This window comes from Elgaria multicarinata, chromosome 6, assembly GCF_023053635.1.
Source record: "Elgaria multicarinata webbii isolate HBS135686 ecotype San Diego chromosome 6, rElgMul1.1.pri, whole genome shotgun sequence".
Lineage (NCBI taxonomy): Eukaryota > Metazoa > Chordata > Lepidosauria > Squamata > Anguidae > Elgaria > Elgaria multicarinata.
In genome coordinates, this window is record NC_086176.1 from 13586012 (window position 1) to 13609618 (window position 23607).

A 23607-nucleotide genomic window follows, 5' to 3' on the forward strand; every position below is an offset into this window, starting at 1 on the left:
GTTTCTCAGAGGCAGTCCCACGTAGAGCATGCTGCTACAATAATCCCAAAGGGTTGTAACTAAGGCATGTGTGACTGTGGCTAGACCAAATGTCTCTAGGAAAGAGCACAGTTGGAGCACTAGCCTCAGTTGCACAAATGCACTCCTGGCAACCACCAAAACCCAGGCATCCAGGTTCAGGGCTGAGTACAGGATTACACCCAAACTGTGAGCCTGAATCTGCGAGGGCAGTGAAATTCTATCCAGCACAGGTTGAGTCCCTGTTCCATGATCTCCCTTCTGACTAACCAGGAGCATATCTCTATGTTGTCTGGATTAATCTTTAATTTGGTCACACTCATCCAGCCCATTACTGAAATTCGACACCAATTTAGAATGAGAACAGCTTCCTCTGATTTCGATGTCCCAAAATTCTGGACAATCTCTCCCAGAGGTGTTATGTATATGTGAATAGTGTATGCCCCCAGTCCCATCTCGGACAGACACCTCAGAAAGATATCATCATGGATGGTATCAAAAGCTGCCAAGAGGTCCAGCAGAACCAACAGGGACACAATCCCCATGTCCAGTTCTTGGTGTAGTCGTTCACTGAAGCCATGGTGAGATTGAAGCAGTCTCTGGCCTATAACCAGGCCTGAAGCCAAATTGAAATGGATCAAGATAATCTGCCTCATCCTGAAATCCCTGGAGCTGAGAAGCCACAACATGCTCCAGCACCTTGCCTAAGAATGGAATATTGGAGTCTAGACAGAAAATTATCCAACACTGTGGAGTTCAAGGAAGACTGTTGTTGTTTTTAAAAGCAAAGGTCTTACAATAGCATCATTTAGGCAAGATGGAATCACACCTTGCCATGAACAGGCATTCACTACTACCTCCTGTCCATATTCTCAGTTTTACAAATTGAAAAGTATTCATTATAAGCAGACAAAGTAGGCAGCAATCTGTCCTTGATAATGGAACTAGGGAAAGTTCCTTCACCCTCAGATCTTCATCCCAGCAACACAGAAAACCAGACCCAAAGTGTGTCCTGACAAATGACTGGGGCTAGATACCAGTTGAGACAGACCCATGGTTGCCATGGAGGCCATGAAGTCCTGAGACACTCCTGATGAGGCAGCCTCTGTGTGTAAGTTGAAGCCCCCAAGCACAACAAGTGACTCCAGCACCAGCCCTAACACCACGTCAGCTAGGGCAGACTGTTGGGCAGTGGGGCAGTAAGATTGTGGGATGGGGCACTCCCCCAGTGTTTCCATGATAGACCACAGCAGCTCTGTCCCACCCACCCCAGGTCTTGCCTGCTGCATAATACGTTTGCCGGATAGGAAGCATCTTCTGAAGTGTGTGTGATAAGACTGTGATGCAAATCAAAGAAATGTTATTTGATGCCTACTGTAATTAGGAGTAACCCATCTCTACAGTTCAGGACATTGTGCATTCAGTTTGAGCAAAAATAATCTCAATGATCTGCAATAGCCAATACATGGCAGGAGATAAATCTAGTTTGGTTCTGCTGTTGGGCAATGCCCTTCAAAAGAGATAAGATATGAATAAAGATGATTCATCATCATTTTATTTATTTATTACATTATTATACCTCCCAATAGCCGAAGCTCTCTGGGCGGTTCACAAAAATTAAAATCATAATAAAACAACCATCATAGTCACCCCTATAGAAACATTCAGATTACCAAATTCTGTCTGCATTAATCATGGGACTCATTTAATCTCCATTTAGGTATGACAACTGTTCATAGGTTTATTTATTGTGAATTATTTGAAGCATTTACTTATTACATCTCCATACCACTCAACAGCCAAACCTCTTTGGGTGGTACACAACAATTAAAACCATAAATTACAAGATAATACAATATTAAAAATTAAATTTTAAAACTACAGTATAGAAATAAAAGTAATAACCAAATAGAACCTAGTTGCAGTGCAAAAATTTGAAATACAATACCAGATTTAAAACAGAAACTAAAAAATGAAAATGCCTGGGAAAATAAAACATCTTTACCTGGTGCTGAGAAGAGCGCAGCATAGGCACCAGGTGAGCCTCTCTGGGACATTAATTTCACAACTGGGGTGCCACAGCAGAAATACCCCTCTGCTTAGTAGCAATCCACCTCACCTCCTTTGGACCCCTGAAGGTGACCCTAGGGTCCACGCGGTTACCTGAAGGAGACACTCTTTCAGGAAACCTGGCCCCAAGCCATTTAGGGCTTTGAATGTTAACGCCAGCACTTTGAAGCAGTCCTGGAAATGGACTGGCAGCCAGTACAGATGGAAAAGAACTGGCAAAATATGATCATGTTGGCCAGTCCCTGTTAAAAATGTTACTGCTCTGTTTTGAACCAGCTGAAGTTTCTGGACCGTTTTCCAAGGCAGCCTCGCATATAATGCATTGCAGTAATCCAGACAAGAGATTATCAGAGCATGGATAACTCTAGCAAGACTACCTCTGTCCAGGCAAAGATATAGTTGGTATTTCAACTAAAGTTGATAAAAGTAGCTCTGTGCCACTGAATCCACCAGTGCCTCAAGTGAAAATGCTGTACCCATGAGAACACTGAAAGAACGAACTTTTTCTATTAGGTGGAGTTTGAATATCACTTACCTCCATCTTGTCTGGATTGTCTGGACTTATTAGCCCTCATCTAGTCCATTACCACACCCAGGCACTGGTTCAGCACACCCACTGCCTCACCTGGGTTTGATGAAAAGGAAAGATAGAGCTACATGTCACCTGCATATTGGTGACACCTCAGTCCATATCTCCAGATAATCTCCCTCAGTGTTTTCATGTAGAGGTTGAACAGCATACAGGATAAACTAGAGCCTTGTGGAATCCTATGGCATAACTGCCAAGGGACAGAGCAATAATCCCCTAGTGCCACCTTCTGGAATCGGACATCCAAATAGGAACAGGACCACTGCAGTGCAGTACCTCCAACTTCCAACCCAGATAGCCTATCCAGAAAAATACCATGGTTGATGGTTATCTAAAGTCGCTGAGAGGTCCAAGAGAATCAACAGGGTCACACTCCCCTACCCCACTCCTGGCAAAGGTCAATCCACAGGGCATCCAAGGCAGTTTCCATTTCAAAATCAGGCTTGAAGCCCAACTGAAATGGATCTAAATGATCCATTTCATTCAAGAGTGCCTGGAGTTGGCCAGCAACCACCTGCTCCAGCACGTTGCCCAGAAAGGGAGTATTAGCAACTGGCCTACAGTTGTTAACATCTTCTGTGGCCAATTTGGAAATTTCCAGGAGCGGCCTAGTAACTGCCTCCTTTAAAGTGACCGTGCCGGTCACTTCCTCTCTCAAGGAGGAGTTAATAACCTCTTGGACCCAGCTGAACATCCCCTTCCTATTAGATGTAATAAGCAATGAGGGTCAAGATCCAAGCATACAGACGGTTGACTGTTCTTAGCCAAGTATTTAAAAAATATATATCCTTAATCCTAACAGATACCAGACTGTGGTGCACAAGAAGCATACAAATTGAAATATACCTCAAATAGAATAGAATAAAACTGTAATACAACATCACAATAAAAACCAATCAGAAGCAGAAACCAGCTTCAAACTTCTTTCCACCATGTTAGTAGGAGTCCTCTGGCTCAGAGTCCTCTGAGTTTTGTGGAAATGGTGGGGGAATGTGTGTGTGTGGGCTTCTATTAACCAATATGTAAGGAACCTCATGTGGCGCAGAGTGGTAAGTGGCAGTTAATGCAGCCGAAACTGTCCCCACGGCCTGAGTTCGATCCCAGCAGAAGCTGGTTCTCAGGCAGCCGGCTCAGGTTGACTCAGCCTTCCATCCTTCCGAGGTCGGTAAAATGAGTACCCAGCTAGCTGGGGGAAAGGTAACTGTGACTGGGGAAGGCAACGGCAAACCACCCCGCTATAAGGCCTGCCAAGAAAACGTCAGCGAAAGCAGGCGTCCCTTGCACGAGAGGTTCCTTTCCTTTTCCTAAGGAGATACTAGAACAAGCCCATCTTAGTTTATCCAAGGAAAGAAAATGCACACATATACACCCCAAACTGTCCTCAGCATGAAAAAGAGGCCTTTAATTGTTTGCTTCAGTAGCAGCTATTTTTGTGAGATCAGGTGCTGCCAGAACAAAAAGGGAAGATTGTTTCTTTGCAAAGAGAGCCATCATTGCTGAGGATGGGTTGTTGAGAGAGGCAGCAATGGCTCCGCTTCCTCCTCCTTTTCTGGCAGCATGAGCTGGGCAACAGTAAGCCACTCAATTCTCTTGTGTGTGGCCAACTGTTCAGAATGCTGGTCACTAGGAGCCCACCAGCCTCATCTCTGAAGACCAAACAGCCAAATGAGAACTCCTATCGGCATCGTGGAAAGGACACAGGATTGTTAAACAGGTGAAAAATCCAGGCCTTTGTACTTGGCACGTTTGACCCACCAGCAGTGTGGCCAGGAGTCAGTGTGGTCTGCTTTCAAATAGTCTGCATGCTTCCTTTATTGCGTAAGCATTTTCTTTCCCCCAGTACATCTCAAAAAACAGTCGGACAGAAGTGGACAAGCATAACGACCTCAGATTTTCATGCAACGTTAATCTGAACAGAGATCTGACAGCTGTCCAACAGCAAACCAATCATTTCCAGTTGTATGTAAAGCTGCAGAGAGCCAAATGCACAACACCTTCCACTAATTTGGAATTGGAGGGTTTGCAACTGTGAACTTGGGAGTTCAAACACCATGGTCAACAACTTCAGTGAAGTTTGGGCCAGCTCGTAAGGAGCATGCCTCTGTGCCAACGATTTCTCCCAAACTAATCCTTGTGAGTGGGGCAGGAGGTGAGGAGCCCTTGCTACAGAGGTAGAAGCCTCAGCTTTAAGGCCTTGATGCTTGTGCTGAATTTCTCTTCATTCTGGGGAGCAAGGGGAACACAAGTTTCCAATGCCTTTTGACTTCAGGTCTTAAAGGAGAGGTCTGTGCCTCTAGCGCAACCACTCCTCCGTTGTTAGGGTACATTTTGGAAAGAGGGAAAAGGCAGAGAGCTCCAGGATGGAGCCACATTACAAACTCTTGGGGAGATCTTGTGGTGGTGGGCAGCCATTTGCTGTTCTTGACCTATAAAGACTTACACAGCTCATGACCATAATACTTGATTATTATGAACCTACTCCTACACTACGGTCAACATCTAAAGTCCTCCTCTGAGTGCCTCCTCCAACGGAAGTTCAGAGGCTGGCAACCAGGGAGAGGTTCTTCTTGGTGAAGCTCCCCTTGATTGTGGAATGATCTTCCTAGTGAGGTCCATCTGCCACCAACATTGTCATCTTTTCAGGACCAAGTTAAGACTTTTCTATATTCCCAGCATTTGATGGTATATGATGGGGCACTTTCATTTTTTTAAATTGGGTCCTAATACTTGTATTGTTAATTGTTTTTAACTTGTTTCTAAGCAATTTTAAATTCTTGAATGTTAAGTGTTTTATATTATTATTATTATTATTATTATTATTATTATTATTATTATTATTTATTTATTTATATAGCACCATCAATGTACATGGTGCTGTACAGAGTAAAACAGTAAATAGCAAGACTCTGCCGCATAGGCTTACATTCCCAGCATAACATACGCCGTTGTAGATATCTTAAAGTTTATTAATTAAATATCATCGCAGGGGGGCGGGGCGGGCTGGGCTGCTTAGAGGCCGCCGATACAGCGCCGTCTGGCAGACCTGGGGGCAGGGAGGTTGGGGGGAAGGGGAGCAAGTGTCCCCCTCTCCCCGGGGTTCCTGTCAGCCTTGGGCCGCCCGCCCAGCTCTCATGAGATTAGGCCGGGGCCTGGGCTTGCAGCAGGCGAGCGGCCTTCCACCTGGCCACCAAGGGCCCTGGCCATGCCTCGCTCATGCTCCGGACCGTGGCGCTGTCCCCTTCGTGGGGGGTAGGGCGAAGAGGCAGAAAGGGGGGTAGGATTACCTTGGAAAGCCCGGAGGAGTCGGGCGAGGGGCTTAGCAACCTGTATCAGCTAATGTTACACGTTGTTACTGTTGCTTAGCAACCTGTATCAGCTGAAGCCTTTACGGAAACATACCTAAGCGCTGTCACCTGCCTAGAGAGCTTTGGGGATATAGAAACGTAAGAAACGTAATAAATGAATCAATGTTCAGACACAACAAACACGAAATATAAGTCTCCAGTTTACTTTTTCATTTCCTAAGAAAACTGCTTTACAAATGCTCTGGTGACAGATGTTATTCATGATTTCTTGACAGAATAAGTTTGTGATATTTATTTATTCATTTATTACATTTCCATACCGCCCAATAGCTGAAGCTCTCTGGGTAGTTCACAACAATTAAAAGCATAAAATACAACATGATAAAATATATTATACATGTTTAAAAGTTTAAAACTACAGTAAAAATCAAAATGAAAAATAAAAACCAAAATAAAAGTAAGCAGCAGTGCAAAGTTTTAAAATACTGCAATGTATTTAAAAACAACAGAAACAGAAAGGCTAAAACGTCTCTGATAAAAAGAAGGTTTTCATCTGGTGCCAAAAAGACTACAACAAAGGTACCAGGTGAGCCTCTTAAAATATTCTAGTACATAAGCACCTTTAGCTTTTAAAAAAAGGAAAGAGAGAGAGTGTGTGTGTAAAGAAATAGATTTGCAGGTACATATCACTAACAGTAAAGAAGCTGGATGCCAGAGGACAGCACAAAAGAACTCTATTAATGTTGGCAATGCCTCACTGACACAGACAAGCCACCACTTCAGTCTACAATCATTAAGTGACTAATATGCATGGATGAACCAGTCCCAACAAAAAATGAGAGAGAGAAAAAAAAGCATTAGATGCCAGCTACAACGAAAGATGGCTTGAAAACCTAGAGGTGATAGACGAAAGACAGGCTCTGGTGCTATGGAAAAGTATAAAATCTTTAATAGTTCTTTTTGTGTCAAAGGCTTGATGTTTCGGATTTTAACGCAATCCTTCTTCAGGAGCTGATGCCATCATGAGAAAGAACTCTTCGGCACAACGCAGTTCGTTCACAGAACGCCTTGGAGAAAGAAAAGCCTAAGATTTGCTAATATACAAGAACAGGTTGTTTTACAGCAGCCTGTGTCTAGCGTCAGCTCCTGGAGAAGGATTTTGTTAAAATCTGAAACGTTGAGCCTTTGACAGAAAAAGAACTATTAAAGGTTTTATACTTTTCAATAGCACCAGAGCCTGTCTCTCGTCTATCACCTGTCCAGTGTTGCTTTTTCCCTCTACCACACACCTTGAAAACCTAGAAGCAATACTTTTTGGAAAGACTGAGTAACTTATCTTCACCTAAATACAAGATGGAATCTTAAGTCGTTTTAAGAAATACTGGTCATCAAAAAATATTGAAAGTCTAAAAGACTGAGGGTGCAACTAGATGTTCCCTCAGCATGCAAGGGATGCTTACTGGAGAGAATCAGCGGGCAAGGGTGCTAGTTCCTTCCCATGCCAGTCAATTCTCCTCTGCAAATCTCTTCTCTCAAGGCCCCCAGCCAGACATACTTCTGATTTTACTCAGCTAAATGAATTAAGGATGGCCAAACAAAACATTAGCAGGGGAGACAGAGTGAGCAAGGAAAGCATTAAGCACCCCATTCAACCCACTCACCAGTTTGCTTCTGGCCAACATCTACATTCATACTACGTGAAATAGGGAGCTGGGAACCCTGTGTTTACCTCCTAACATCTAATATCAGCCTGGGCTGCCGGCACATGATAGTTCTACCACTTCACCCTATAACCTGCCTGGATGGGATGATACCTGGAAAGCATTTGTAAGCTGTTCTAGGCTATGGGTAGACCTACCAGGTTTAGCGCGATGGAGGAGGGAGGATCTTGCGATATGGTTATCGCGAGATCTCCCCCTTGTCTACATGCAGTGCACGATGTCCTAGGAGGAAGAGGATGTCGCGCCCACCATTTTGGTTTTTGTTTTCAAAGGAGTAGGAGCGCAGTAGCGCTCAAACACAAAATGTTAGGTTGTTGGGTTTTTTAAAAAATTCCTCGCTTCCCCCTACCCTACTCCTGATGGGCACAGAGCTCTTGAGGAGCTCTGTACCCCGTGCCCGGCTCCTCTCGGTTACTCACAGCGCCCACCCACATGTTCCATGGTCTCAGGATCATCCCAAGACCACAGAAAAAGCGGGTGGTGGTGGAGCCTATGCTGATATCCCGGGGCAAGGGAGGGATCATCCCTCCCTTCTCCTGGGATCCCCTGTGTGTCATGTGAACGCACAGGGATGATCCCAGGGCGATCCCCAGGATATCGGCAGGTCTAACTATGCCCCTAGGCTCTTTCGAGGATGAAAAGGAAATAAATACTTGATGATGAATATATGGGAATGATTGTGTCTGTGTATGCTCTTTCAACCAAGCTTAATGTCAAAAGCTGGCTCTAATGTTTTCTGGAGAAGAACAGCCAAGACTCAGTCAAGACAAGAAGGAGCACAAAAAGGGCAGCATCTGTGTTGTTCTCTGCATGTGCATCTTTCGGAAATAATTTGAAATACCAGCCTTTAAGTCAACAGGGCCTTTTCTGATTTATTTATATAGGACCACTTAAAAGCCACAGATGATGCCCTCGCAAATGCAGACATCAGAGAAACCAAATGCCACCTGAGGAAGGTTTCCCATCAATCCCAGCTTATCACTTCCTTTGGAGAAGAGGCCAGTGGATGTGGCACAAAACCAGGCCAGCTGCTAACAACATGGTGTCCAAGCACAAATGGATCAAGGAAAAAATGCACATGCCACAAACCTTAAAGTCAGGGAAGGGAGGAGGGTGAAACCTTTTACATTAGTCAAGCTGTTACAGCTAAATGCGGAGACCCTGTCAAACAACAGCTGCCATGCACCATTTTAAGAGCATCTTCCACATTACTTGCCAATCCCGGACACATTAGTGGAATTGCTTAGCAGAATTCTGTCCATGGCACATCTAAGCCAATACCAGACGATGCAGTTCCCTCCACCCCACCCCCCACTTTTTGAACGTTTTAAAAAACTCAAAGTACTCCACTGACTTTGGGTAAGATTATTGTAAGACTCAGTCTATTTTTCTCCCTTTGAACAACATGCCCCAATCTGAGTCCCTCCAAATATGTTGGCCTTCAAGTTCCATCAGCCCCAGCTAGTGCAATGCTATACATGTCTACTCAGAAGTAAGTCTTACTTGGTACAATGGGGTTTACTCCTAGGTAAGTGGTTAGAGGTTTGCAGCATTAATCCATGGCCAAGGTTTCCAAGCGGACTTCCAAGCATTTAGGATCTGAAGTGCTATATGAGGGCTTGGGTATAACTCATGCGATTTTTAAAAAAAATTCCTTTGAACAGCATTCTCCTAATGCCATATCACAATCTGCTATTGAAAGTGCCCTCAGTTTGAAAACAGATGTGCTATGTGGACTGTCTACCTGGGAAGTGTAAAATTAACCCGCGGTCATAAGAAACTAGTTGTGCAGTTCTCTGGATTTCACCCAATGTCTTTTTTAGTATTAAAATAAAGAGCTGTTTTCCACAGAGTACTGAACTCATTGGGTACAATCTATATGCTACTAAAGTCGATTGCAGATCTACCATAATCAAGTAACACCAGTTCACAGCCATATTTTTAAGAGGACACAATAAGGTGCTTTTAGGAGAAAATAAAATTCCTTGAAAACCCTGTAGCCCCTACTGAGAGTTACTTCTCACCTTACTTTTCCCAATCCAAGCATCAAGTGCTTTTCAGAAAGCAATCAAAGATGCGTGAATTACACATTTTTCCATTGCAAATTCATTTAACTCAAGTAGGCCCCAGTTAGTTATATATCCCAAGACATGTGAAAAGGCTACTTCCCCATATGCACCTTAAGATGCAATTAAGTGGGGTGGGGGTGTGGGTGTGGGGGGGAAGCATAGATATTTTTATTTTGAGTCACATAGCACCTTTGAGGCTAACAAAATTTAGACTGGGGCCTAATCTACACCAAGCAGGATATTGCGCTATGAAAGCGGTATATGGGAAGGACAGGGGTGCAAATCTGTACCTTTAACTTGGCTGTTGCTATGGGGTTGTAAGATCTGCCCCTAGGTATGATCTGTGGCCCATTGTTCAAACTGGCTGTGCCAGGCTTTGGTGGCTGCCAGCCAAGGTCATCCCTGCCTCGAGCCAGTCCAACTCCCACTGGCACCTGGAGATTATCAGGGCGTTGGACACACTAAACAGGGTTCAGCTGTGGGAAAAAGAGGTGGCCTGGCCCCTCTGGGAGGGGGGTGGGCTATAGCCCGGGAGGGGCACGGGTTGGTTTATTCAGGTCATGGGTGCGTATGACAAGTGGGAAGGTCAGGTCCGTAGCAACCACGGAGGTTGCCCGGAGTTAGAAAGGTTTTTTATGTTTTAATGTGTGTGGGTATTCTGGAGAAGGCCAGCCGACTTTTGGCTGGGTGTGGGGTCATATGAATGCTTCTTGAGGTAATGGCTAAGTATCAGAGCTTTCCCTCACTTTCTTTCCTCACTCCTCCTTGTCCACATTCCCTCTTCCTCCCCCCTCCCCTATTCTCCACCTTCCTATTTTAAAAGGGGCTGTTTTACGACCAAAGCCTTACTTGTTAGTCTTAGTGATTGCAATAAAGTTGCTTTGGTCCCTAAATGTGCGTCTGTGGTTTATTCCCGTGAACATTATTATTATTATTATTATTATTATTATTATTATTATTATTTATATAGCACCATCAATGTACATGGTGCTGTACAGATTACACAGTAAATAGCAAGACCCTGCCGCATAGGCTTACAATCTAATAAAGTTGTAGTAAACAATAAGGAGGGAAAGAGAATGCAAACAGGCACAGGGAAGTGTAAACAGGCACCGGGTAGGGTGAGGCTAACAGTATAGAGTCAGAACAAACTCAACATTTAAAAGCTATAGGGAAAAGAAAAGTTTTTAGCTGAGTTTTAAAAGCTGTGATTGAGTTGGTAGTTCTCAAGTGTTCTGGAAGAGCGTTCCAGGCGTAAGGGGCAGCAGAAGAAAAAGGACGAAGCCGAGCAAGGGAAGTGGAGGTCCTTGGGCAGGCGAGAAGCATGGCATCAGAGGAGCGGAGAGCACGAGCGGGGCAATAGTGTGAGATGAGAGAGGAGAGATAGACAGGAGCTAGACCGTGAAAAGCTTTGAAGGTCAGCAGGAGAAGTTTATATTGGATTCTGGAGTGAATTGGAAGCCAATGAAGAGATTTCAGAAGTGGAGTGACATGGTCAGAGCGGCGGGCCAAGAAGATGATCTTAGCGGCAGAGTGGTGGACAGAGACCAGCGGACTGATGTGAGACGAGGGAAGGCCAGAGAGAAGAAGGTTGCAGTAGTCCAACCGAGAGATAACCAGTGCGTGAACGAGAGTCTTGGCAGAAGAGATAGACAAAAATGGTCGAATCCTGGCAATATTATACAGGAAGAAACGACAGGATTTAGCTACTGCCTCGATATGAGGAATAAAGGAGAGCGAGGAATCAAATATAAAGCCAAGACTACGAGCTTCCTTGACCGGAGTAAGCATGACATCGTTGACAGTAAGAGAGAATGAGAGGTGAGGAGAAGGTTTAGGAGGAAAAACAAGCAGTTCAGTTTTTGCCATATTAAGTTTCAAACGACGATGAAGCAGCCATCTGGCTTGTCCCGGTTGTGGACAAGGCAGGGAGGTGGGTTACTTGGGAGTTCAGGACGTTTGGTCCAGGAGCCTACCTTGCAGGGTTGTCAGATGGACCCTGACTTCCTTTACAGTATATAAAAGGCAAGAGCTACGCTATTGCTTTACAGAGGTATTGAAGTGTACTGACAACTGTTGGGGCCCACTGACACATATCATATACCGCTTTCATGGTGCTATATCCTGCTTGGTGTGGCTCCTGCCTTTTATATACTGCTTTCATAGTGCAATATCCTGCGTGGTGTAGATTAGGCCTAAGACCCAACACAATTATCCTAATGTATTTTCTAACAGGGCTGGGTTAGGATCTAGGACTGGTACACTTGATTTGAAAACAGAAGTCCCTACAGTTAGACGCTGGAGTACCACAGGAAGGAGTTTTTGTTCTGTTGGCTAAGCAAAGGCAAGTTCTTGGTATTTATAGCAAAGCTGCCCAATCCAGAAGCTTCATACTGCTGGCCAATCATAGGGGCTGATATTGCACATCCTGCCCTGCACATGAAATGGGGCCTGGAATCCAAAGGGGACACAGTCCTGGATAGCTCATTGAGCCAGATTTCAGCCACACATCATGTGCTTCTTGGTTCAAGGCCCAGATCATGCAACACATGGGAAGTGGACAAAGAGAACTAAGCCAGGTTCAGACATAACTGGAAACTATGGTTTCCCTTTATGAGAACTGTGAGCAGTGGATTTGCATTGTCCCCCTTCGTCTTCTCCATAAGCAGGAGGAGGCCAGTTAAGAGCTTTCATTTGCTGTTTAGAACAAATTGCAGTTTCCCATTTGGGTGCAAATCAGTTAGTTAAAAGAAAGGGTCTGGAACCACAATTTGATCTTGGTTGAACAAATGAGAGTTTCCCCGTGTTTGGACATAATGAGAAAGAGAAAAATGGAAGCTTTAACTCTCCTCTCCTTGCACATGCTCCTTGCCTCAGTTTATTCTCGTAGGAGGAAACCCTGATTTCCTGTTCCATGGGCACCAAGCCCTTGACTCTCTGGAAGATCTCTCTCTACGACATGGCTGTGCAAAGTGCAAGACAGTGGTGAATCATGGGGTAGTAATGGAGAAGTTGAGGTGAATTCCTAACATTTTTGATAGAAAGATAATCTAATAAACAGACCATGGCTCAGTGGTTAAAATCTAACATTTAAATTCCACGTGGGAGACCTGCGTGGAGATCATGCAAGTGTGCACATCTGGAATGTCTCCCTTGGATGTCTTAGATGTTTTAGCCTAGTTATTCATCTCATACCTGTTTTTCTCGCACAGCTTCATTTCCCAACAAGTCTGGATTCTTTAGCCGTTTAAAAGGGACAGGTTATTCAAGGCCACTCCATAAACCTGCACAGGCAGAGTTTGCCTGACAGTGAAGGATACGCATGAATGTTTTCATTACTAAATCAAACTAGATATAGTCCTACAGGAATGATATTTTGCCTGTCTCAGCATCTGAAGGATTTTCTTCCAAATAACAGGGTTGAAATCAGTAACTTATAAAAGAACATTCAAATATTTGATATGGTGCAGTGAGATAGGGGTTTTATTCCAGAAGACAGGCGCTTGCTGGATTACACAAAAAATATTTAGGCAGGAAGGGGCAATGTATAGTGTTAGACATAGGCCTTAGCTAGACCTAACGTTTATCCTGGGATCGTCCTGGGGTCATCCCTGGCTGCTCCAGGGTTATCCTGTGAGTCATTTACAGGAACAGGGATGACCCCGGGATGATCCTAGGATAAACCTTAGGTCTAGCTAAGGCCTTAGAAATTGAGGGAGTTGGGTTCCAATTCCTGCTGAGCCATGAAGCTCACTGAGCCATGTAGCTCACTAGACCAAGCAGGATATTCCACTATGAAAGCAGTATATAAAAGGCAGGAGCCACACTACTGCTTTATTGAAGTGCACTGTAGGATCTACACTACTGCTTTATAGTGGTACTGAAGTGAACTGACAACTGTTGGGGCCCAGGCCATGACACATCTATAACACTCTGAAAATGGGCCCCAATAGTTGTCAGTGCATTTCAATACCACTATAAAGCAGTAGTGTGGCTCCTGCCTTTTATATACCACTTTCATACTGCTTTCATAGTGGAATATCCTACTTGGTGTACATGAGCCCTGAGTAACTACAGGCCAGTTATTATCCCTCACACTAACTTACTTCACAGCACTGTTCTGAGGATAGATAAAATAGGGGGAGAACAACCCCAAAGTGCCTTGGATGACATTAAAGGTGGCATTAAACATGCAGTAAATAACAGTGATTCACTTGGGAATGAATGTGTGATTTCCTGCCCCTGCTTAAAATGATACAACACAACAACACATGCTTTGATGAATATATTTTAGTGATGTAAGGCTAAGGTTCTTGTCATAGATAAATACGCCGGTATTCCAATCAGACTGTACTGTGCATACTGTTGTATACCTTTCTCTCAGCACTCCTGATCATAACTGTGTTTAATGAAATACGAAGTCTGGACCCAACCTATGTGAAGGCGTCCCTACAACATTGCCTTACAGAAGGTCCCAGCACTCTTCTGGGCCCTAGAAGAGCCAAAGAGATCTTACTGCCACAACTGGGGAGGAAGCAGATAAACTTCGAAGGAACGCTTTGTAGTTCTCCTTTGTGAAAGCTAATGCTCAGGAAGTCAACTCCTATAAAAGCTAGCAGAAATATCATCAGAGGTCCCTAAACAGGAAAATAAGGAAAGTTCCATTGTTGGATCTGTGTCTTTAGAATTCTCAGAAGCCTTGAGGCAGGCTCAAAGACTCAGATAAAAATTCAAATTTTATATATTAAAAAAATGTCCCAGGCTTGAGTGAGACCTATCGCAATGACAAATTTATGCTTTTCTAAAGACAGCGAGAAAGAATATTCTGGCTCTCATGCCATTCATACTTCAGAGCACCTCAAAGAAGCAACACAAATTATTGCTTCATGTGTTTTCTCCTCTGAAGTCTGGACAAAGGAGAAATAGAAGTCAGGACAATAAACACAGCACAACAACAATCAAAAGCCCAACAGAAAAAGAATATTATTATTAACAATAATAATTAATAATAATTTGCTTTTAAGAGATTTAAGATTCTGTTCTTCACTGCCCATGAGGCTCCCAGGGTGGCTTTTTTTTTTAAAGCAATACCAAACACAGAAACCAATAAGATTAAATATGAGTGATCAAGTGATGTACATGAATAACTAGGAGGAGGGCCTTCTCCGCTGTGGCACCCCGGTTGTGGAATGAGCTCCCCAGAGAGGTCCGCCTGGCGCCTACACTGTTCTCATTTCGTCGCCAGCTGAAGACCTTTTTATTCTCTCAGAATTTTAACACTTAATTTTAACTTAAATTTAAATTTTACTGTTTTAACTCTGTATTTTAATTTTATATCAATTTTGCTGCGTGGTTTTATCCTGGTTGTGCTTTTTATACTGTATTTTGTATTTGTGCTTTTAACCTGTTGGTTGTTTTATTATGGTTTTAATTTTTGTGAACCGCCCAGGGAGCTTCGGCTATTGGGCGGTATAGAAATGTAATAAATAAATAAATGTGAGCCATAGCAGATCACTCTTCACAGACATAATGTTCATATCTCCGGCATAATGACTTTGATGTAGCTATTCCACAAATTCAGAGCCAATATGACTTCGTTACAAGCACATGAAAAGAAATCAAGAGAGGGAGCGGCCTGCGGATCCTCCGCGCTGACACACTCACCGGAAACAGCATCCAATGGGACAAAAGGAGCAGCCCGATAATGGCTGCTCAGGCGCTCATACCGCAAAGGATGATGGGATATGGGGCAGAGCATTTGGAGGACCAAGGAGCACAGCTGAATGGTTAGTGGTTAGTGTGCGGTTCAGGAAACTGGGAAATGGTGTCCTGTGCAACAGCACGGTGCAAACTATGATTTCTCTAACCACAGTCCCTGAAATGTCGCCTGAACAGTATCATGCATTCCTTCTTGCTCTTCTCGACTCTTTTACACGAATTCCAAACTCCATTTCATAGTGTGCTTTAATGATAAAGTAATGTTTAACCATGGCTAGCGTCAATGCAGATTAAACAAAAACCAGATTCTCTTGGAACCAGGGTTTGAAATCCTATTTCAAATCTCAGTGTCAATCCTGATTAGCATAAACCATGCTTTGTGTTGATGTTGGCCAGGGGTGAGCAGCTTGTGGCCCTCCAGATGTTTTGACATACAACTCCCATCATCCTTCTGTGCTGGCTAGGAGTGATGGGAATTATAGGCCTGAACACCTGGAGGATCAGATGTTACCCATCTTTGATGCAAAACTTAACTCTACACTATGGAAGGGAGAGTAGAGGAGATGGAGGAGTGGGGAGGGGAGTTGTGGAACCACAGCTTATTCCTGATTGCTTAACCATGATGGGATTTATGACTGGGCAGAGCTTCTGATCTGTATTAAAGTCACTGTGCTGCCGCCTTCTTCTTCTTCTTCTTCTTCTTCTTCTTCTTCTTCTTCTTCTTCTTCTTCTTCTGTGTTCCTTTCATAGGTGCTCTAGAATTTCATGAACTACCAATGACACTACACTTTAAAATAAAATTACTCTATGTAGCCTGTTTTTTTTTTTTTTTTTTTTTAAAAAACTGCAATATGAATGAATATTTCCAATGCAATCACTCACTTTCCCGAAAGAATTAAGCACTTCCAGTCAGTGACTCAAAGGTGCATAACTGACACGACAATAAATATTTTATCAGATCTTTAATCTTTTATCCTGACAAGATGATTTATTTGGAATTACAGGTGGACAGGATATCATTTATCAACTTAAAATTATCATGGAAATGCATCACCACCCAATTCATCTGTTTCATACTTCCCTACATGTGTGGGCTTACACCATTTCCCATGGCTGCAATCCTTGGGGAAGTCCCTCCTGCTCAAGCTCCATTGAAATGAATGGGAGGTGTGTACCACAGCTCAGTATCATATTCTTGCATGTCTCCCATTCATTTCAGTGCAGCTTGCACAGGAGGGACTTCCTGTGCCTTAAAGCCAGTAGTGGGGCAGAACAAGTATTCAAAGTTCTTGCAAGTCCTGTTACATTTTTTCTCATTTCAATGTTGTCTGCCATAGATCTTCTCTTTTTTATTTTGAAGGAAGACTGATAAAACCTTAATTTTTCTAAACTTTGCTTCCCTTAAATCCTAAAGGACATCTTTTGCCACCCACAAAGCAAAGACAAAGAAGACTTCCGTCCACTTTTAACACTCACCATCCATTCTTTTAAGAGGACACCTTCTTGATAAATTATATGTCCCTCACATACTCTGGTCACCTTTCTGCCCCCATTGATGTCTCCTGTGTTTGGGGAGCCCTTAGGCAAGATGCCATGGGGGAGGCTACCCCAAAAACCCCCTCCCCTCCTCCTTATCACTTTGGCTGCTGCCCATTCACTTGCCCTGTCATTCTGAGGCCAATCAGGGAGGGGGGCAGGGTCAGCCCAAGCCATTTTGTTGCCTGAGGTGAAGAATGACAAGACAGCCCCCTTCCCCTTCCAAGTACAAAAAACAACTGGACTGGTAGTTCGAACTTTCTTTGACACTGGCAATGAAGCAGCATTTTCAGTCACACCTGAAGGCAGCAGGCTAGTTTAGGGGGTACAAGACAATCTGAGTGGCCCGCAGTTTATTCCTCTAACACCTGACACCTCACAGCACATGTGGCCTGAAGTGACTGCCTCACTCTGCCTCATAACAGTGCTGGACCTGGAGAATTCTGCTCCTGCTCCTTTCACTGCTCATTCATTTGGAGAGGGCAGAAAAACAGGCAACAACAGCAAGGATTAGCAGCAACAGCAGACTGAGGTCTCTGGAGATCGACAGTGGATCCTCTGCTGGCATGTGGGCCTTGACAAATGTCCTACAATGCCAACCCTGAACCCCTTCCCTAGTGTCTTCCCTATACTCAGGGTCATAAACTCACTGCTCCCACCACCACCACCACCACCACCACTTCTTTTCCATCCTATTCTGGTAACATTTAGGGCATGTCTACACCATACTTTTATCCCGGGGTCGTCCCTAGATCGTCCCTGAGCATCCAAATGACACACATGGGATCCTGGGGGCAAGCAGGGATGACTCCTCCATTTTCCTGGGATATCCAAGACCTCGGTTTTCCTGATTTTGCCCGCTGTCCCGGGACCACATCGAGGACTGTGCGCGGTGTGTTGCCAGCTCCCAGCTTCTCCCTCCCTGCAAGTAGTGGGGTTCTTAAAATGGGCATGGAGCTGCACAGGGGCAGTCCGTGCTCACCGGGATGGGGGTGGGGGAACAGTTCAAAGGCTTGTTTTCTTTTGTGTTTTTTTAAATTACAGGTGCTGGAGTGCAATTGGGCAACTGGCTCATCTTCTAGAAGAAGAAGGAAAAAGGTGCCCGCAATGTCCCTCTTCCCTTCTGGGATGTCACATGGCCATCTAGATGGTGGGGGAAGATTGTGGAAGCAGGTAAGTCTTCCCTCCTCCCTCCCTCTACACCTTTAGGTGTAGATGAGCCCTTAGTTAACAATTATGGATGACATAATTTCACTCAGTGGCCTCAGCTAGACCTACGGGTCTAGCGTGACAGAGGGGTGAGGCTCTCGCAATATTGTTATCACGAGATCTCCTCCTTTGTTTACATGTCTCGCGCGATGGCCTCGGAAGAACAGGACATCACAACTCCCATTTGGGGGGGGGGGTGTTGGTAAAGGAGAAGAGCACATGAGCGCTCGTGTGCAAAAAGTCAGGTTTTTTATTTTAAATATTTTCCCTGCTCCCCCCAACCCAACCCTGATGGGCACAGAGCTCCTGATGAACTCTCTGCCCCGTGTGCGGTTCCCGGCTCCTCACGACTAAACGCGAGGAGTTGGGACAAACCGCGGCACTTGCCCACAAGTTCCACGGTCTGGGGATCAGCCAGAGACCGTGGAAAAAGCAGGCTGAAAGGGTAGGGCGATATCCCAGGGAAAGGGAGGGATCATCACTCCCTGCACCCGGGATACCCTGTGCATCATGGGGACGCACAGGGACGATCCCTGGGATCGCCCCGGGATATTGCCCCATCTAGCTATGGCCAGTGTTTCCCTTTCCCATCTCTGCAAGTCAAGTGGGATATTTAGCTTCCTTAACTAAAAATTATTAGGGAGATGCAACTGCACAGCAGCTACACATTTACAGTAACGTGAACTGTAGCTCTTAAAATGAAAGGTTTTAAACAGGGACTTGCCTCTTAATTCTCTTTAGAACATGTAGCTTGCAGGTTTCCATAGCCATAAATGCAGCCCTTCACCCAAATAAGGTTGCTCACCTTTGCCCTGTATCTCAGTTTCATATGTAGAGTAATCTTCCAATGAAGACCAACCTCAGCACTCTGCAACTAGTCAAACTAGAATGGCATTAAATAGAAGCAGGGCCTTTTTTGTGGTGGCACCTTCCTTGTGGAATATTATCTCAGTGGACAAGTCTGCCAGCTTCTTCTATTGGAATTTTTAGAAAAGCTCTGACAATGTTTTTGGTTTTTCGGGTTTTTAATTCTGTTGAGCTTTCAGGGAATAAAATGATCTTTGTTACTACTGTTTTATAAAAAAACATAGCTTTCATTTTTTGATGCATTAGGCTTAAGTGGTTTATTTTGCTATTACATTGCTTTAAACTGGGATTCTCTTAAAGGACTCTGAAATAGAGATGCTGCAGTTATCTAGCAGGTATGATTTCCAATGAGGATGTTCGTAGTTCTCCTGGTGTGGATGATTATCTGAAACGCAACTCATGTCTTCTTCTATCCAATTTAATTCCTGCTTCTATCCAATTTAATTCCAGCCAGGAAAACATAATAATCAGTGCTTGGATACATAACTCTTGTACCAGCTAGCCAGAAGTTTAAGAAAGGAGGATGCAAAGGGACTTTCTAGCAACAAGGATATCCAACAGATGCCTTCTACTTCTATGGAGGTTCCTGGATATCAGAGACCATAGGAGAGAAAAGTGGAAAACTCCACCAAAATAAAGGGACACATTTTGTACACCTTCATGCTGAAGCTGATTGGGTGGGATGCATATTGCAAAGCTTAATAAATAAAATACGCACTGATCTTCTCACTGAAGAACTCCTGACTGGTGGAAGAATAGGATTTCTAGGGTTCAAAATTACTTCTTTAGATTGTATTTATTTCCCTAGACAAAACCCACCAATTCTAAAACTGTGTGGCTCTTTCACATCTCAATACATCAGGAGTATTCACAGATGAAGAAAGGGCACCATCCCTCCAGGCCACAGAGTGGACACCACTACCACAAAGCTATAAGCAATTGCAACACTTGGTAAATATGTAGAAATACTTCTGAACAAAACAGATGCCTTCTACTGCCTCTAGCATTTGCTTGCTTTGATATTGTATCTTCCCACTGCAAAAGCTTAGATACATAAATATGTTGCAACTGATAACAGTTCTTTCAACTTTGATCTCTGGCTTACCTCTGCAACTGAATTTCTTCTTCTCTTATTTACTCATATTTCTATCAAACTTATCGCCATCTGCTTTCCTCTGCTTTATCTATTCTAACTCAAGCTTCCGTAACTGCTGGATACAATTAAGCGTGCGTGTATGCCGTCCACATATTTACATCTACTTGAGCCACTCTGAAAACGTGTGCAAAAATAAATAAAAATAAATCAGAATAATGGAAAATGACTGGGGCGAGGGGCCAGATGGGATGAGTCATAGCTCAGTGGTACAGCATATGCTTTGCATGCAGAAGGACCCCCTATTTAGTCTCCTATGGAAGGAGATCACGTAGCAGGGCTAGAAGAAAGCCCCTACTTCCCATGCAAGACAAAGCTGTTAATCACAGTAGCCAGTATGGGCTAGCTGATGGACCTATTGTCATATAAAGTAGCTTCATATGCTCAGCTTAGCGCAATTGGTTCACAAAGCGTCTGTATGACCACTGAATGGCATAGTGTCATATTAGTGTTGTTCCACAACAGTGCCCTGCTTGGACATAAGGTCCAGAATTCAAACAGCCACACAAGTTACTCCTATACAGCCAAGGAAGCTCTGGGCTACCTGGTTCTTGAACAACAGCCTCTGTTATGCTACACAACAAGCCATCTTTGAAAGTGAAAGGTAGTTTTAAAAGTGGGTTTCAACAAGGTAGAATTTTTTTTTTTAAAAAAAAGTGTGTTCTAGGGAACTGTGGAGTTCCCTGGAGGTGTATTGGGGTTCCTCAATGAGAAGGTCAGAAAAGAGGAAAGAGCTTAGGCCAATGACCTTAGTTCACCCACTGTCCCTTGCAATGTTCAGCCAAAGGGGAGTATTGGGTTAGCCACAGCCATTCTCTATTCACATGTGATGATGGTGAGATTCAGCAGGCCTAAGGAAAGAAAAGGGAGAGGATACCAATGGAAGAACAAAGAGAGAGAGAGAGAGAGAGGGAACAGAAGAGGAATACTGGAAACATTTTATTTAGCCCAATGCATGTCAAGGGCTATGGCCATATCTACACCAAGCAGGATATAGCACTATGAAAGTGGTATGAAAGCGGTATACTGAGGCAGGATCTACACTACTGCTTTATAGCAGTATCGAAGTGCACTGACAACTGTTGGGGCCTGTGACACATGCCATATACCGCTTTCATAGTGTTATATCCTGCTTGGTGTAGATGTGTCCAGGGCCCCAACAGTTGTCAGTGCACTTTAGTACCACTATAAAGCAGTAGTGTACATCCTGCCTATGACTCTTCTTTGAAGACATTCTAAATACAATCTATTTAACAAGGACAAAAGGCTGTTATGAAAATCCAAATTTTATGCACTTTAGATACAACTTAAAACCATATATTAAAAAAATAATGTGAACATATCCTAGGTAAGACTTTCTGCAGCAGCTTATTTACTGAGCCACTGGCGGTGGCTCAGTGGTAGAGCATCTGCTTTGCATGCAGAAGGTCTAAGGTTTGATCCCTGGCATCTCCAAGCAGAGCTGGAAAGAATTCTGTCTGAAATCCTGGAGCACCTCTGCCAATCAGTGTTGACAATACTGAGCTAGATGGATCAAGGGTCTGATTCAGTATAAAGCAGGTTCCTATGTAACAGAACTCTCCCCAGAACACCTAGGCGATAGCTAGACCTAAGGTTTATCCCTGGATGGACCGGGGTCAAACCTGTTCATCTAGGTGACACACAGGGGATCCAGTGCTCAGGCAGGGGTGAACGCTGGATGATCCCAGGAGAAACCTTAGGTCTAGCTGTGGCCCTAGTGAAGCACACTGAAGTGCCCTGGCAGATATATGGCAGCTTCTCAGCAGTTAAGTCTATGTGAAAAGGGCTCTGCTGAAGGCAAAAGGTCTGTTTGTCAAAGAAATAAATGCTAAAAATGAATGGATATATGCACAAGCCCTCACTTAAAGCTGCTCTTTGGATCCTGGTCATGCAGTGATACAATCTTTCATAACTTTGGACTGTGACTTCATTATCTGCACGACGATCATCTCCAAAAGAAACCTGAATCATCAGGGCCATCAGGAATATATCAGGAATCTCTCGGAATATAGGCATATGCATCTTTTGAAAGCTTCAGATTTTAAGAACATTAGAAACACAGTGTGGGAACCAGTGAAGGCTTCACTGCAAAGATGTCCCTAATTCTAAGGTTTTCTTTAACATCACAAAAGATTACACATACCAGTTTAGCATAAAACCCAAACTGATTAAAACACGTCTCTTACATTTCCAACAAATTGCTGACACAAAAATTATACACAATCATGCGACAGCAGACCTACCCTTAAAATGTCTGGATGTTCACACCTTAAAAAAAAAAATCCTTTAACATAGCGTCAGTACTGACTCAAGCAGTTAGAAGTACTTTGCATATGACTCAGGTTATTGCAGTACAAACAAATCCCGTTTCCCTAGTGCTTTATCTGAGGGATTAAAATGTCTTTTCTCTTTTGCAGATCTGAAAACACAACCACTATCTGTTGCCTACTCTTGACACAATTGCAGTAAGTCATGCTGGCTTTTCAACTGGCCAGATACAAAGTGGCTGAGTCACCAGGCAATTCGTTCTCCTACACAGAAAAGGCCAAAAACATTGGCCAGTGTCCTCCGCTCCCTTTGTGGAGGCTGTCTTAAGAGGCAATCATTAGCCAGCTTTTCATCAGTGTGGCTGAAACCAGCCACAGTCCCCATGTATGAAGACAAAACTGGCAAGACCTGTAATTTGTCCATCAGAAAACTGGAGGTGTTGACAAAAGAAAAGACTTGCCAAGCCTGAAATGTCTGGATCTGGTTCCCAAGCTCAGCCATAGTACCTGCCTAAAGAAAATGCCCCTTGGAAGCTCTGCTGTTAACATGTGGAAAGAGGAAAAGGCAGATCGTTAAAACACTTCCTTGTGACAGGAATGAATGAGAGCAGTATCTAAACCAGAGCATGGGTTACTAAACAGATCCCACACGCACCTGAAAAAGAACAGTTTCTAGCTTGGGCAGCTGGGTAATCTGTATTGAAAGTGGAAGTGTGTAGGTGTGTAACAGACTTTGTAACTAGCGTCCATAACAAAAACAACAGTTCACCTGCTTAATACAGTTTCACAAAACTGACATGTGAATATGCATTTCTAGAGAGTAAGTATGCATTTGAAGGTGAGACAGTGAAGCACAGTGAACTTGGGTTGGGAAGCCCTGGGTTCAAATCCCGACTCAGCTATGAAGCTTACAAGGTGGCCCTGGAAAAGTCACTCAGCCTAATCTACCCAACAGCTGTTGGGAGGCTAAAACGGACTAACCACATGTATGCCACCCAAGGAAGGGAAAGTCCACATATACAGAGCTTTATGGAATCCATGCCCCCACCAAGCCAAGGCTGTTC

General features: G+C 43.9%; 1 protein-coding gene across 1 annotated transcript in view; it reads right to left on the minus strand.

The window, feature by feature from the left end:
- Positions 1 to 23607, minus strand: part of SHB (SH2 domain containing adaptor protein B) — a 148790-nt gene that overhangs the window by 123705 nt on the left and 1478 nt on the right.